The sequence below is a fragment of the Pipistrellus hanaki genome (assembly GCF_964339955.1).
Source record: "Pipistrellus hanaki genome assembly, chromosome: X".
In the NCBI taxonomy this organism is placed as follows: Eukaryota; Metazoa; Chordata; class Mammalia; order Chiroptera; family Vespertilionidae; genus Pipistrellus; species Pipistrellus hanaki.
This window is the reverse complement of record NC_140524.1, coordinates 73,121,967-73,133,535: the sequence shown is the minus strand read 5'-3', so window position 1 is coordinate 73,133,535 and position 11,569 is coordinate 73,121,967. Positions and strand designations below refer to the sequence as shown.

The 11,569-nt window shown below is 43.5% G+C and overlaps 1 pseudogene across 1 annotated transcript in view; it reads right to left on the bottom strand.

Annotated features, from left to right (window-relative positions):
• Positions 1-6,570: 6,570 nt before the first annotated feature.
• The window catches only part of LOC311614713 (ferritin light chain-like), a 51,397-nt pseudogene continuing 46,398 nt past the window's right edge, over positions 6,571-11,569 (bottom strand). Inside the window, exons 2-3 of the transcript XR_014797106.1 lie at positions 9,674-10,002; positions 6,571-9,473 (exon numbers count right to left, since the gene is read on the bottom strand). The product of XR_014797106.1 is annotated as a ferritin light chain-like (transcript). The remainder of the gene's footprint in view (positions 9,474-9,673; positions 10,003-11,569) is intronic.

Genomic DNA, 11,569 nt, shown 5'->3' with positions numbered 1-11,569 from the left:
CACAGAGGAAGGGAGAGAGATAAAGAGCTAGAAACATCGATGAGAGAGAGAGTCATCGACCAGCTGCCTCTTGCACACCCCCTACTGGGGATATGCCTGCAACCAAGGTACATGCCCTTGACCAGAATCGAACCCGGGACCTTTCAGTCCCCAAGCCGATGCTCTATCCATTGAGCCAAACCGGTCTTGGCATATTGGTAGAAATCTTAAAACAACAAACATACAAACTCAAAAGACAATGAAGAGCATTAGAATTAAATATCTACAATGGTATATTATAGTTTGTACTGAAAAAAATTTTCTCTTGAAAATCACCCTCATTTTTCTCTCTATCAAAGATAGCTAAATTAGGGCTAATTTACTAGGAAAATAGGTCTAATTTCAATAAACTTGGTGTAGTCATTTGTATAAAGCCAGCAATAATCATGACTAACCACACAGGCTCTTTGAAATCAGGAAGTTTGTCACCAGGAATCTTCAGACTGCACCTGACAAGGCCTCCAGAGGCCTGAAAAGCGAAGGCAAAGACTGCCAGCCAAGATTGTCCTCAATACCTATAGGTTTGGGTGGATTCCTCTCTGTCTGAGGTCCTGCAGCTGCCAAGTATTGGCATTCTTTTCCCACATACATGGTAAAGTCGCTCATATAAAGAGAGAAAGCCAGGTGAGTAAGCTACCTAGCCAATATTTGTGGGACTTGCTATTGGCTTCCACACGTCACTCTTCAAGCCTTAAAGTCGGCTGGTTGTCATCTGAGTCTCTGCATGTCTCTGCATGACATTCCAGTCAAAGCCTTGCTTATAAAACCAGTTTCCAATTCTGTCCTGTTATAAGGAGACCTTATATCACATTCATATCAAACTTACACAAACAAACGTATTGCCATGGAGATAATAACAGTCACTGAGAGGTTCCAAATTCTGGAGGAATCAGGTAAAGAGAAGAAAATAAATGTTTCAGTCCTGCTTACAATGTCATAATTTACCAAATTGCTAAGTCATGGGTAGTTTAAGAGAAACAAGTTTACTCTCATCTGAAAAAAAAAATTTTAAACCAGAAAGAAAAAGTCGTAAAATTGTAACCATTTTGCCCTAGCTGGTTTGGCTCTGCCGATAGAGCACCTGCCTGTGGACTGAATGGGTCCAGGGTTCAATTTAGGTCAAGAGCACATGCCAGGTTGCTGGCTCAATCCCCAGGGGGGAGCATGCAGAAGGCAGCAAATCAATGATTCTCTCTCATCATTAATTCTCTCTCCCTCTTTATTCCTCTCTGAAATCAATAAAAAAAAAAAATTGTTTTAATGGCAGCCGTTTTCCCCAGTTTATTCTGTCCTGTGCAATTAGACTTGTTCTGCTTGAGTCCAGGTGTTTTCCCCCTTAGTTCTCTTGACTTTGCCTGATATTTGAGGGTGACTGGGTTGGCGATGATTCCAAGAAGTTTGCAGGACTGTCCATCAAGGCTCACATGACTTGCTTAGTTTGATATAAGTGTCTGGATCACTAGACATTGTGGAAGGTATACCCCAAGTGGAAAACAATTTCTTTGCCACTGTGAAGGCATGAGACTCTTGTGCCACAATCTGATAACTACAACTTCATTCATTTTAGTGTGTTCCTCAGTTTTGGTGATAGATTCCTGATGTCAATACATCTTAGGTTTCTAGCAGTTTTACATAATTTCTGGAACACTTATAACATATACAAATACAACATAAAGATTGCTCAATGTTATCTCTATTTTAAAATATTGTTTCATTGATTTTTAGAGAGAGAGGAAGGGAGAGAGAGATAAAGACATTGATCAGCCAAAACTGGTTTGGCTCAGTGGATAGAGCGTCGGCCTGCGGACTAAAAGGTCCCAGGTTCGATTCCAGGCAAGGGCATGTACCTTGGTTGCAGGCACATCCCCACTGGGGGGTGTGCAGGAGGCATCTGATCGATGATTCTCTCTCATCGATGTTTCTAACTATCTACCCCTCTCTTTCTCTCTGTAAAAAAAATCAATAAAAAATTATTTAAAAAAAAAAATCGGGGCTGAGCCAGCAGAGAAAAACATAACACTCACAATGTTTAAAAAAAAAAGACAAAAGACATTGATCAGAGGGAAACATAAATCAGTCAGCTGCCTCCTGCATGTCCCCTACTGGAGATGAACCCACAACCCTGGCATACACCCTGATGTGGAAATCAACCAGTGACCTCTTGGTTCATGGAATAAGACTCAACCACTAAGTTATACTGTCCTAGCTGTTATTGTATTTCTTGTTTGTCAATGCTTCCCACATAATTTCAACCACCAAAATGAGCTTAACAACTTTAACATTTATCTTACGTAAAGAGAGAAAACAAAACTTTTTAGGTGTTCCAGGAATCCCTCTGGAGTATCCCAAACTTAATCTGAGGTCAAGACTCTATTTATAATTTAAATTTTGGAGAGTCTGTCAAACTTACTAAACTGAACAGTGCATCATTATGAAGCAATACTTAATTGTGCACTTAACCAGAGTGACAATAAAAGATTTCAAAGACAAATACAGAAGTTTACGTAATTGTTAGCAACTCTGATTTCTTGATATTGAGGAAATTCAGTGTGTTTGTTGGTGTTTTTTCAGCAATGGAGGATCTGATTAAGACAACATGAAACACACAAACTTATTGTGATAAAACAGTCTTTTATTTCTAGGCAGAAACCTTCTCACAGCAGTAGTGGCAGACCAATTGCTCTTTACAGCAGAGAGAGAACTTAATCTAATTTTAAACTTTTTTCTTTATTAATTGAGGTATTATATATGTGTCCTTATCACCCCATTGCACCCTCCACCACCCCCACTCATGTCCTCACCCCTGTTGCCTATGTCCATTGGTACATAGTCTAATTTTGCCTCGGTTTACTTTTTATATTTAAACTAGAGGCCTGCAGGCCCGGAGCGGCTGGGCCCGGAGCAGCAGCAGCCAGGCCGGGAGCGGCAGTTGCCAGACCCGGAGCAGCTGGTTGTGGAATGGACCAGAGCAACGGAGGCCAGGCCTGGAGCAGCCAGGCCCGGAACAGCTCACTCCTTGCCTGCCTCCGCCCCAAGGCTGCCTCTCAGACATGGCTGGAAACTTTTGTGGGAACTTGAGGGTCTGCTGAATCAAGTGATGAAGGCTTAGATCTGGATGTGTTGAGTTAGTATAGCGCTGGGGTGTTGATCTGTGAGTGCCTTGTGTGGGGTCTGGATGAGGTTGGTTGATCTATTTGGAAATGTCTTTTGTGTGAAGTGTATCCTTGGGCATGTGGAGGTATTATTGATTTGAGAAAATGCTAAGTAACTGATTTACTATATGAAAAATTTAAAGTTCTGAAAGTTTAAGGTCTCTTGCCAAAAAGAGGTTTTAAAGCTAACACCTTAATTTTAATGGAGAAAGGGGAGGACAAGCCCTTCCCACCCAGAACAGGTAATCCAATTCCAACCAGCAGCTATCTTTAAACAATGTGTCCATTTACACTTGAATGGCTACACCTTTTGATAGCCTAAGGGCAAGTTTACATGTAAACAAGTTTGCTTCTCAATTCCCAGGGAAAAACAAGGTTTAAAATTATTAGATTTTAAAACTTATTCTTAGAAGTGTAAAAGTTTATTAATTAAAAAAAAACAACACAACAACAACAACAACAAAAAAGGAGATTGAAAAACCTGATGAACAATAATAGCTGTTCATTGTAGTAGAGTCGGTGATATGGGAGGGGAGTGGACTGACTGTTCTGGGGAAAGGGATTGGTGGAGGGAGGAAGAGACTGAACATAAACTGTGTACCTATGGATGAGGACAATGAGGGGTGGGGAGGGGGTGGAGGGTGGGGTGAGAACCTGGTGGAGGGGGGAAGAAAAGAGGAACCTTCGTAATAATATGAACAATAAAGATTGATTTTAAAAAAATAGTAAAAAAATAAACTAGAGGCCTTGTGCGCAAAATCGTGTACTGAGGCAGAGGGGTCCCTCAGCAAGGCCCGTGCCCTCTCACAGTCCACCCCTGATGGATCTCAATGGATCGATCCATGGATCGCCCCAAAGAGATAGGCCCCACCCACCTAACTGGGGTTCCTGGATGGTTCACCCCACAGAGGGAGGCCCCACACACCCGCCTCAGTACCCCGGCAGGGTAGCCTGGGCCTCCCTTTTTGGGGCAATTGATGATGCCCCCACAGAGGGAGACCCCGCCCATCTGCCACAGCCTTTGGTCCATGGCCTGGGTCTCTCTCTGCAGGGTAATCATGGGGCCATGGCTGGGTCCCTGACCAATCGCATTTCATCCACCTGGGCTGGCCTGGTGCCAGTGGCTGTTATAGCCTCCTCCTCTGGAAGGTCCTCCAGAAGGACATCCGGAAGGACGTCCCTAAGGTCCTTCTGCTGTGCATTCTGATTAGCATATTATCTTTTTATTATTAGATTCTCTCCCTCCAATGAATTGATTTTACTTTTCCTCAGCTTGACCACATATAAAATTTCCTTTCTCAAGATCTCCTTTTCACTCACCTTCTACAACCTTCCTGTCTACATTCAGATTTCTGTCCAGTTTTTTCTCCTTCCCATTCTGAAACAACCAGCCTGGCTTTAGGACAAAATTAGTTTCCTTTCCCTCAAAAATCTGCAATTCTCATACCATATTTGTTGTTGTTCTTCTTCTTCTTCTTAGTTTCCTTTCCCTCAAAAATCTGCAATTCTCATACCACATTTGTTTTTCTTCTCCTCCTCCTCCTCCTCCTCCTCCTTCTTCGCCAAAACATATTCTGCTTTCCTTGTATGCCCAGTTGTTTTTCCTATTACTTTTCATTTCTGTGGCTTTAATTACATATATTAAAGTTCTTCACGTTTAAGTCCTTAATTTCCAGTGAAAACAAAGAAATGAACTGTCTGTTACACCAGTACTCATTCATTCTTCCTTTCTTTCGAATTTATTGGGCTGGCATTGGTTAATAACATTACACAAGTTTCCAGAGAACAATTCTATTCACATCATCTCTATATTGGGTTGTGCACTCACCACCCCAAAATCTAGTTTCCCTCTGACACCATATACTTGACCCTTTTCATTCCCCTCCTCCCTTTCTCTCTGGTAACCACCCTTCTTTAGTCTGTGTCTTCACCACCAGGAATTTAGAAACTGTCCACAGGATACACTGTGGCCCTGGGGACTCCGGAGGGGGCCTGGCTCCTCACAGTCCCGAGACAAATGGCCACACTTCCCATCAGCCACGGCGGTGGCCTCCCGGAAGGGCCTGGCTGGAATGGCGGGAACTTCCTGCTGCTCTTGCTGTGGCTTCCGGGTGTGGGGGTGCGGTGTAGGGGGGTGCGGGGGGGGGGGGGGGCGGGGACTGGCCTTCAGGAGGCCCCTCGGAGTCTCAGTTGCAAACCGAAACCCCGGGCACCCCGTCCCCCAGCTCCCTCCCCGCCGCACTCCCCGCGGGCTGGGCTGGCAGCTCCAGCCCCAAAGCTTCCGCTTCCACTGTCTCCTCAGGCGCCCGCCCGCGGGGACTGGCTGGGCCGCAGGGACAGGCCTCTCGGAGGCTGCTCGCGGCTCGGAGAACTTGTGGCCGCTAGATGGCAGCAACACTCCGTCCATGCCCGTCTTCCTTCTCTCCCTCCGCCCTCCGCGCTCAGAAAAAAAGCGGCCCTCAGAATCAAAACGCAAATTATCAGCCTGCTGAGGCAAGTCTGTTAGGAGTCAGCATAGCTCCCACTCTTTTCCTTACTTAGCAGCCTGGTCCTATACTTTTTGGCAGACAACTTTTCCCCTCTCTATAGTTCGTTTGTTTTTCGAGAGACAATGATTCTCTTTCACCATTAATTTTCTCTCTCTCTCCCTCTTTTCAGTCTTCATTCCTCTCTGAAATCAATAAAAAAAGAATTTTTTAAAATGGCAGCCATTTTCCCAGTTTATTCTGTCCTGTGCAATTAGACTTGTTCTGCTTGAGTCCAGGTGTTTTTCCCCTCAGTTCTCTTGACCTTGCCTGATATTGTGTCAATTGGTACCTAATCCAATTTTGCCTTAGTTTACTTTTTATATTTAAACTAGAGGCCTGGTGCACAAAATCGTGCACTGAGGCAGAGGGGTTCCTTAGCATGGTCTGTGCCCTATCACAGTCTGCCCCTGGATGGATCTCCATGGATCATCCTCGGATCACCCCAAAGAGGGAGGCCCCGCCCATCCACCACAGCCGCTGGTCTGTGGTTCCGGCCTCCCTGTTGTGGTCGATGGTGGAGTGGCCCCCTTGCCCCCCCAATTGATGGATCACCCCGCCAGCCATTGGCCTGGGCCTCCCTCTGCAGGGCAATCATGGGGCGATGGCTGGGCCCCTGACCAATCACATTGCACCCACCTCGGCTGGCCTGGTGCCAGTGGGTGTCATAATGTGGTCCTCTGGAAGGTCGTCCAGAAGGACATCTGAAGGACGTTTAAGGTCGTTCTGCTATGCATTCTAATTAGCATATTACTTTTTTTTTAGACTAGCTGTACCCCGCCACGGGTTACTCTGTCTCAGTCTGGTTAAATGGAAAAGAAAGGAAAGAGAAAGGTCACGTTTCTAATATGTTTAATTTCACAATGTTTTTGGGTAAACAATATTTTTTATTGTTCCATTGTCTTTGCAGATATAGAGGTTTTTTGGTTTGCCGACTCTAGAACACACAACATATAATTGTTCATGTGAGCAGCAATCCGTGTATAGATCTAAACCAGCGTTTTTCAACCGCTGTTCCGCGGCACACTAGTGTGCCGCGAGATGTTGCCTGGTGTGCCCTAGGTGCAGACAAGAATTTTATAATTTTTCACTATTTTGTTTACTTAATATTTCATAATAAAGTAATTATAAAATACTTTCTTTGTGTTTATTTGATTCCTATTCAAGAGAGTTACTTTATATATAGTCAATATAGGCACAGAGTTAAATTTTCTTAACATTTTCTAATGGTGGTGTGCCTCGTGATTTTTTTCATGAAACAAGTGTGCCTTTGCCCAAAAAAGGTTGAAAAACACTGATCTAAACCACACAATTCTATCCGTTGGAATCATGGGAATGTGACAAATGAAGACATCTTCACCTTTGAAAGGTCCTGTCAAGGTTGTTGCTTCTAAGACATTGCTCAATTTTTTTTACTGCAAGTCGCGTGCAATTGCAAAGCTTTGGCTAGTTGATATTTCGCAACATGATAATTGGCAATTTTAAATTGCAGTATGTGCGGTGGCATCGCTGGCAGATCGAGTGAATTAAAAAATTCTGTTGCAAAAAAAAATTTTTTTTTAATTCTGTTGCATAATTAACAGCTTCATCTGCTTCCATAACAGTGTCGACGGACTTGTATGTGACTGCCTCACATTCACTCAACCAATCTTGATTCTTATAATTGGTTTGAATATTGGGAAATACTTTTCAACCAATTCTTCTTTTGACATCACTAAATTGCAGAAGTTATGAGGCAATGAAATTTGTCCTGAGGTCAGATCAACCGGCACCTTGCCGTTCCCAATTTCCAGCAATTGATGTGAGAATATCTCAGCTGATCGATCGTTTTGCAGCTGGACACACATATTTGTAGTTAATTTTAACATCTTTACGTGTCGCCACAAAGTAGAATATTTCAAGCAAGCATTTATTTTGTCCACTGGTGTCAATTGAGGAATTACAGGTAATGTTTGCTTGACATCTTCTGTAAGCAATATTAATGCGTTCTCTAATGGTCGGATGTTTCCACGCAAATCTTGCAATGATCGATCAAGAGCCTCGAGTGATTTTTTGTGTACCATTGTGCATTCATCCCAAACAATAAGTTTGCATTTCTGCAATACTTTTGCCTTGCTGGATGCTTTGGAAATGTTGCACGTGGGAGTGTCAATGAATTGCATGTTCAATGGCAATTTCAAAGCGGAATGCGCAGTTCTTCCATCTGGTAGCAATGTCGCAGCTATTCTGAAGGACACAAGAGCTAAGGCTATGTCATTTTGAGATCGAATTGCTGCCAGAATCATCTAATTAGGAACATTTTATCAGTTCCTTCTGGTGCATCTAAGAAGAAGATTTCTCCAAACCCGTTATTGACAGTTTGCATTATTTGATCGTAAATATCTTTTTGCTCAAGCGTTAGCTCAGGAATATTTGATTGCACATACAACAAAAGATCATCCGTGTTGTAATTTTGTTCACCACGCAATTCTACATCGAACAAAGCAGCAGCAGATCGATTCGGTGATGGCATTCCCAATTGATTGAGAACTTTGTTCGTGAAGCACAAATCTTCAATCATTATCAGCATTGAAATGAAATCATAAAATTGGGAATTTGGAAATCATAAATGGATCGTAAATCGGAAACATTGAAATGGAATCGTAAAATATTGAATATAGTGTGTGTTGCTTTTACGCCCAACAGATGGTGCTGTTTTCAAAAAAAGCATGTTTTTACTTGTCACAGGTGTGACATCTATATAATAGTACAGCGTTTTTCAACCGCTGTTCCGCGGCACACTAGTGTGCCGCGAGATGTTGCCTGGTGTGCCGTAGGTGCAGACAAGACAAGAATTTTATAATTTTTCACTATTTTGTTTACTTAATATTTCATAATAAAGTAATTATAAAATACTTTCTTTGTGTTTATTTGATTCCTATTCAAGAGAATTACTTTATATTTAGTCAATATAGGCACAGAGTTAAATTTTTTAACATTTTCTAATGGTGGTGTGCCTCGTGATTTTTTTCATGAAACAAGTGTGCCTTTGCCCAAAAAAGGTTGAAAAACACTGTAATAGTAGGTGTAAGGTATATAAAAACACGCGCGTATTCGAATGCAATGTTGTGTCAAAATTTCTTTCTTTCTTTCTTTCTTTCTTTCTTTCTTTCTTTCTTTCTTTCTTTTTTTTCTTTTCTTTTTTTTTTTTTTCCTGCATAAAGCTTTATTGTTTCATTTGGTCCGATGCAGGGGACAGGGCTCCAGGATGGATAAGAGAATGGCTAGTAGTTTGGGGAATAGGCTCAGGCAAAAGCCAGAGACACCAGGGAGATGCAGGGGAGGGAGGGCACCGAAAGGTTTCTGGGCACCAAAGGCTCCTAATCGTGTTTGAGGGTGAGCCTTTCGAAGAGATACTCGCCCAGCCCAGCCTGGGGGCCGGCCAGCCTGCAGATGTTAGTTAGGTGATCACCCATCTTCTTGATCAGTCTCACCTCGTCATCCAGGAAGTGGTTCTCCAGGAAGTCGCAGACATGAGGGTCTGCACGGGAAGAAGCCAGAGCATGCAGCTCCAAAAAGGCCTGGTTCAGGCTCTTCTCCAAGGCCAGGGTGGATTCCATGGCGCCCTGAGTTTTGGACCAGTCATCCTGGGCAGGTTTCTGCACATCCTGGTAGAGAACGCGGCTGACTCGCTGGTTTTGCAACTTTAACGCTCCACGCCCTCGTGCTTCTTCTCTGCCAACTCGAGAAAGAAGTGGCCCACACCCTCCAGAGCAGGGGTCCTCAAACTTTTTAAAGTGGGGGCCAGATCACGGTCCCTCAGAGAGCTGGAGGGCCGGACTATATGAACTACTAATTCCTACTGTAACACCTCGGCTGCGCTCACTGCCCAAAAAACCTGGCAGGCAGGATCAGACTCCTCTGCGGGCCGCATGTGGCCCGCGGGCCGTAGTTTGAAGACCCCTGCTTCAGAGCCACATCGTCACGGTCGAAATAGTAGCCCAGACTGAGGTAGGAGGCCCGCAGGTGCAGGTTGACCAGGCGGTTGACTGAAGCCTCCACCTCGGTGGAATATTTCTGATGAATTTGGGAGCTCATGGTCCTTTAGCAATGAGGTGTTAAGGTAGAAAAAAAACACACAAATAAAACTGGTGTGTCAGCTGGTCCCAGAGGTGGTGCTGAAGGTGGTGACTGGATGAGACGCAAGAGAGTGGCCAGAGGCTGGAAGAACAGGCATCCCTGGGTCTATTCTGTCCAAACACTGTTGAAGCAAGAGACAGATCCGGGACCTCCTAGTGCGCTGCTGCCTGTGTCAAAATTTCAAAGCAATCAGTGAAGAACTCTCAGAGATTTAAAATTTTGAACAAACGAACATTTACATTTTTATTTATATAGATTAGGTGGGATTAGGTAGTTTAGGGTAATGGCTATGGAGAGAGAAGATGCTAGATAAAGTGGGAATGAGCCAGATGGGCAGGATGTGAGCAAGATAAGTGGAATGAACTGCTCTTCCCCCTGAACCTAAAAGGGGGAACTGAAAGCCAGGAGATGAGAGCATAAGGAGATTGGGCTGGTGTTTCTTTGAAAGAGCCCGTGGAAGACAAGTACAGGAAGCTTAAACTCCTAGAGCAGTGAGCTTCTGCAACAACCCTTTTTGGGACCACTCTCACGTGCCTAGAGCTCTACTTTCACTAAAATAAACTTCACTTGTCAATCTCTCTAGAAAATGAACCCAACAGCTCACACTTGTGTCTCATTATATGGTTACTTTAGGTCTCTGAGTTTGTAAGGCCTGCCATTCAGGCCTCCCTGACCTTGTGGGGTTTAGCATATGGCTCCATTTTTGCCCACAACACTATGTCAACATAAGCATTCAAACCTATGAAGAATTTGAGTTTATTTGAGCCAAACTGTGGACCTTTGCTTGGAAGCAAAATATAAAGGAATTGAGATTATGATCAAGGAAGATGGCAGATTTTCACCTTATTTTATACATTACAATTCATTGGTGACAGTTTAGGGAGCTGGGGAGAGCAAAGCAAGAAAATCCCTGGGATTGGGTAAAAAGTAAAATGATAGACATTTACATCTCTTATATAGGCGAGTACAGGATAGTTAACAGTCAACAATTAACAGGATAAAAATAACAATGAGAAGATCTGTAGTCTCTGCTCTGCTGCACTAATTGTGCCCTGAGAGGTCTGGAGAAACAGAAGTTACCTTGACATTCCAAAGGTATAAGCCAGGGGTCTTCAAACTACGGCCCTTGGGCCACATGCAGCCCCCAGGGGAGTCTGATCCTGCCTGCCAGGTTTTTTGGGCAGTGAGCGCAGCCGAGGTGTTACAGTAGGAATTAGTAGTTCATATAGTCCGGCCCTCCAGCTCTCTGAGGGACCGTGATCTGGCCCCCACTTTAAAAAGTTATAAGCAAAAGACAATAGACAGGTTTAGTTCAGATAAATATAGACTTTTGTCCAGAAAGATTCTAGCCCAGGACATGACTACCTTCCATAAACTGCTTTTAGTTAAAAAGTTTTAATTTCAGATCATCCTTTGTGGTTATTTTATTATAGGTCTATGAGCTTGGCAGGTTAACATGTGGCCCCTTTTCATCTACAACTATTTGCATGCTGTATACAAGTCATTTGTAGGGTAGCATTTGTAGACTTAAAGCTTTACCACAACCACCCCTGGGAACGCTATTTCTTTCAAGAAAATCTGCACATTTGGCCCACATTGAACCAACTGCTGATCAACATGCATTACTTAGTGCCTGTTACTAGGGAGAGGAGGAGCCCTTGGTTCTTGTCTTCTTGAGGTAAAGATTGCAATCAAGAAAAAGTGTAGGAAAGCAAACAAGCATTTATTGACTGC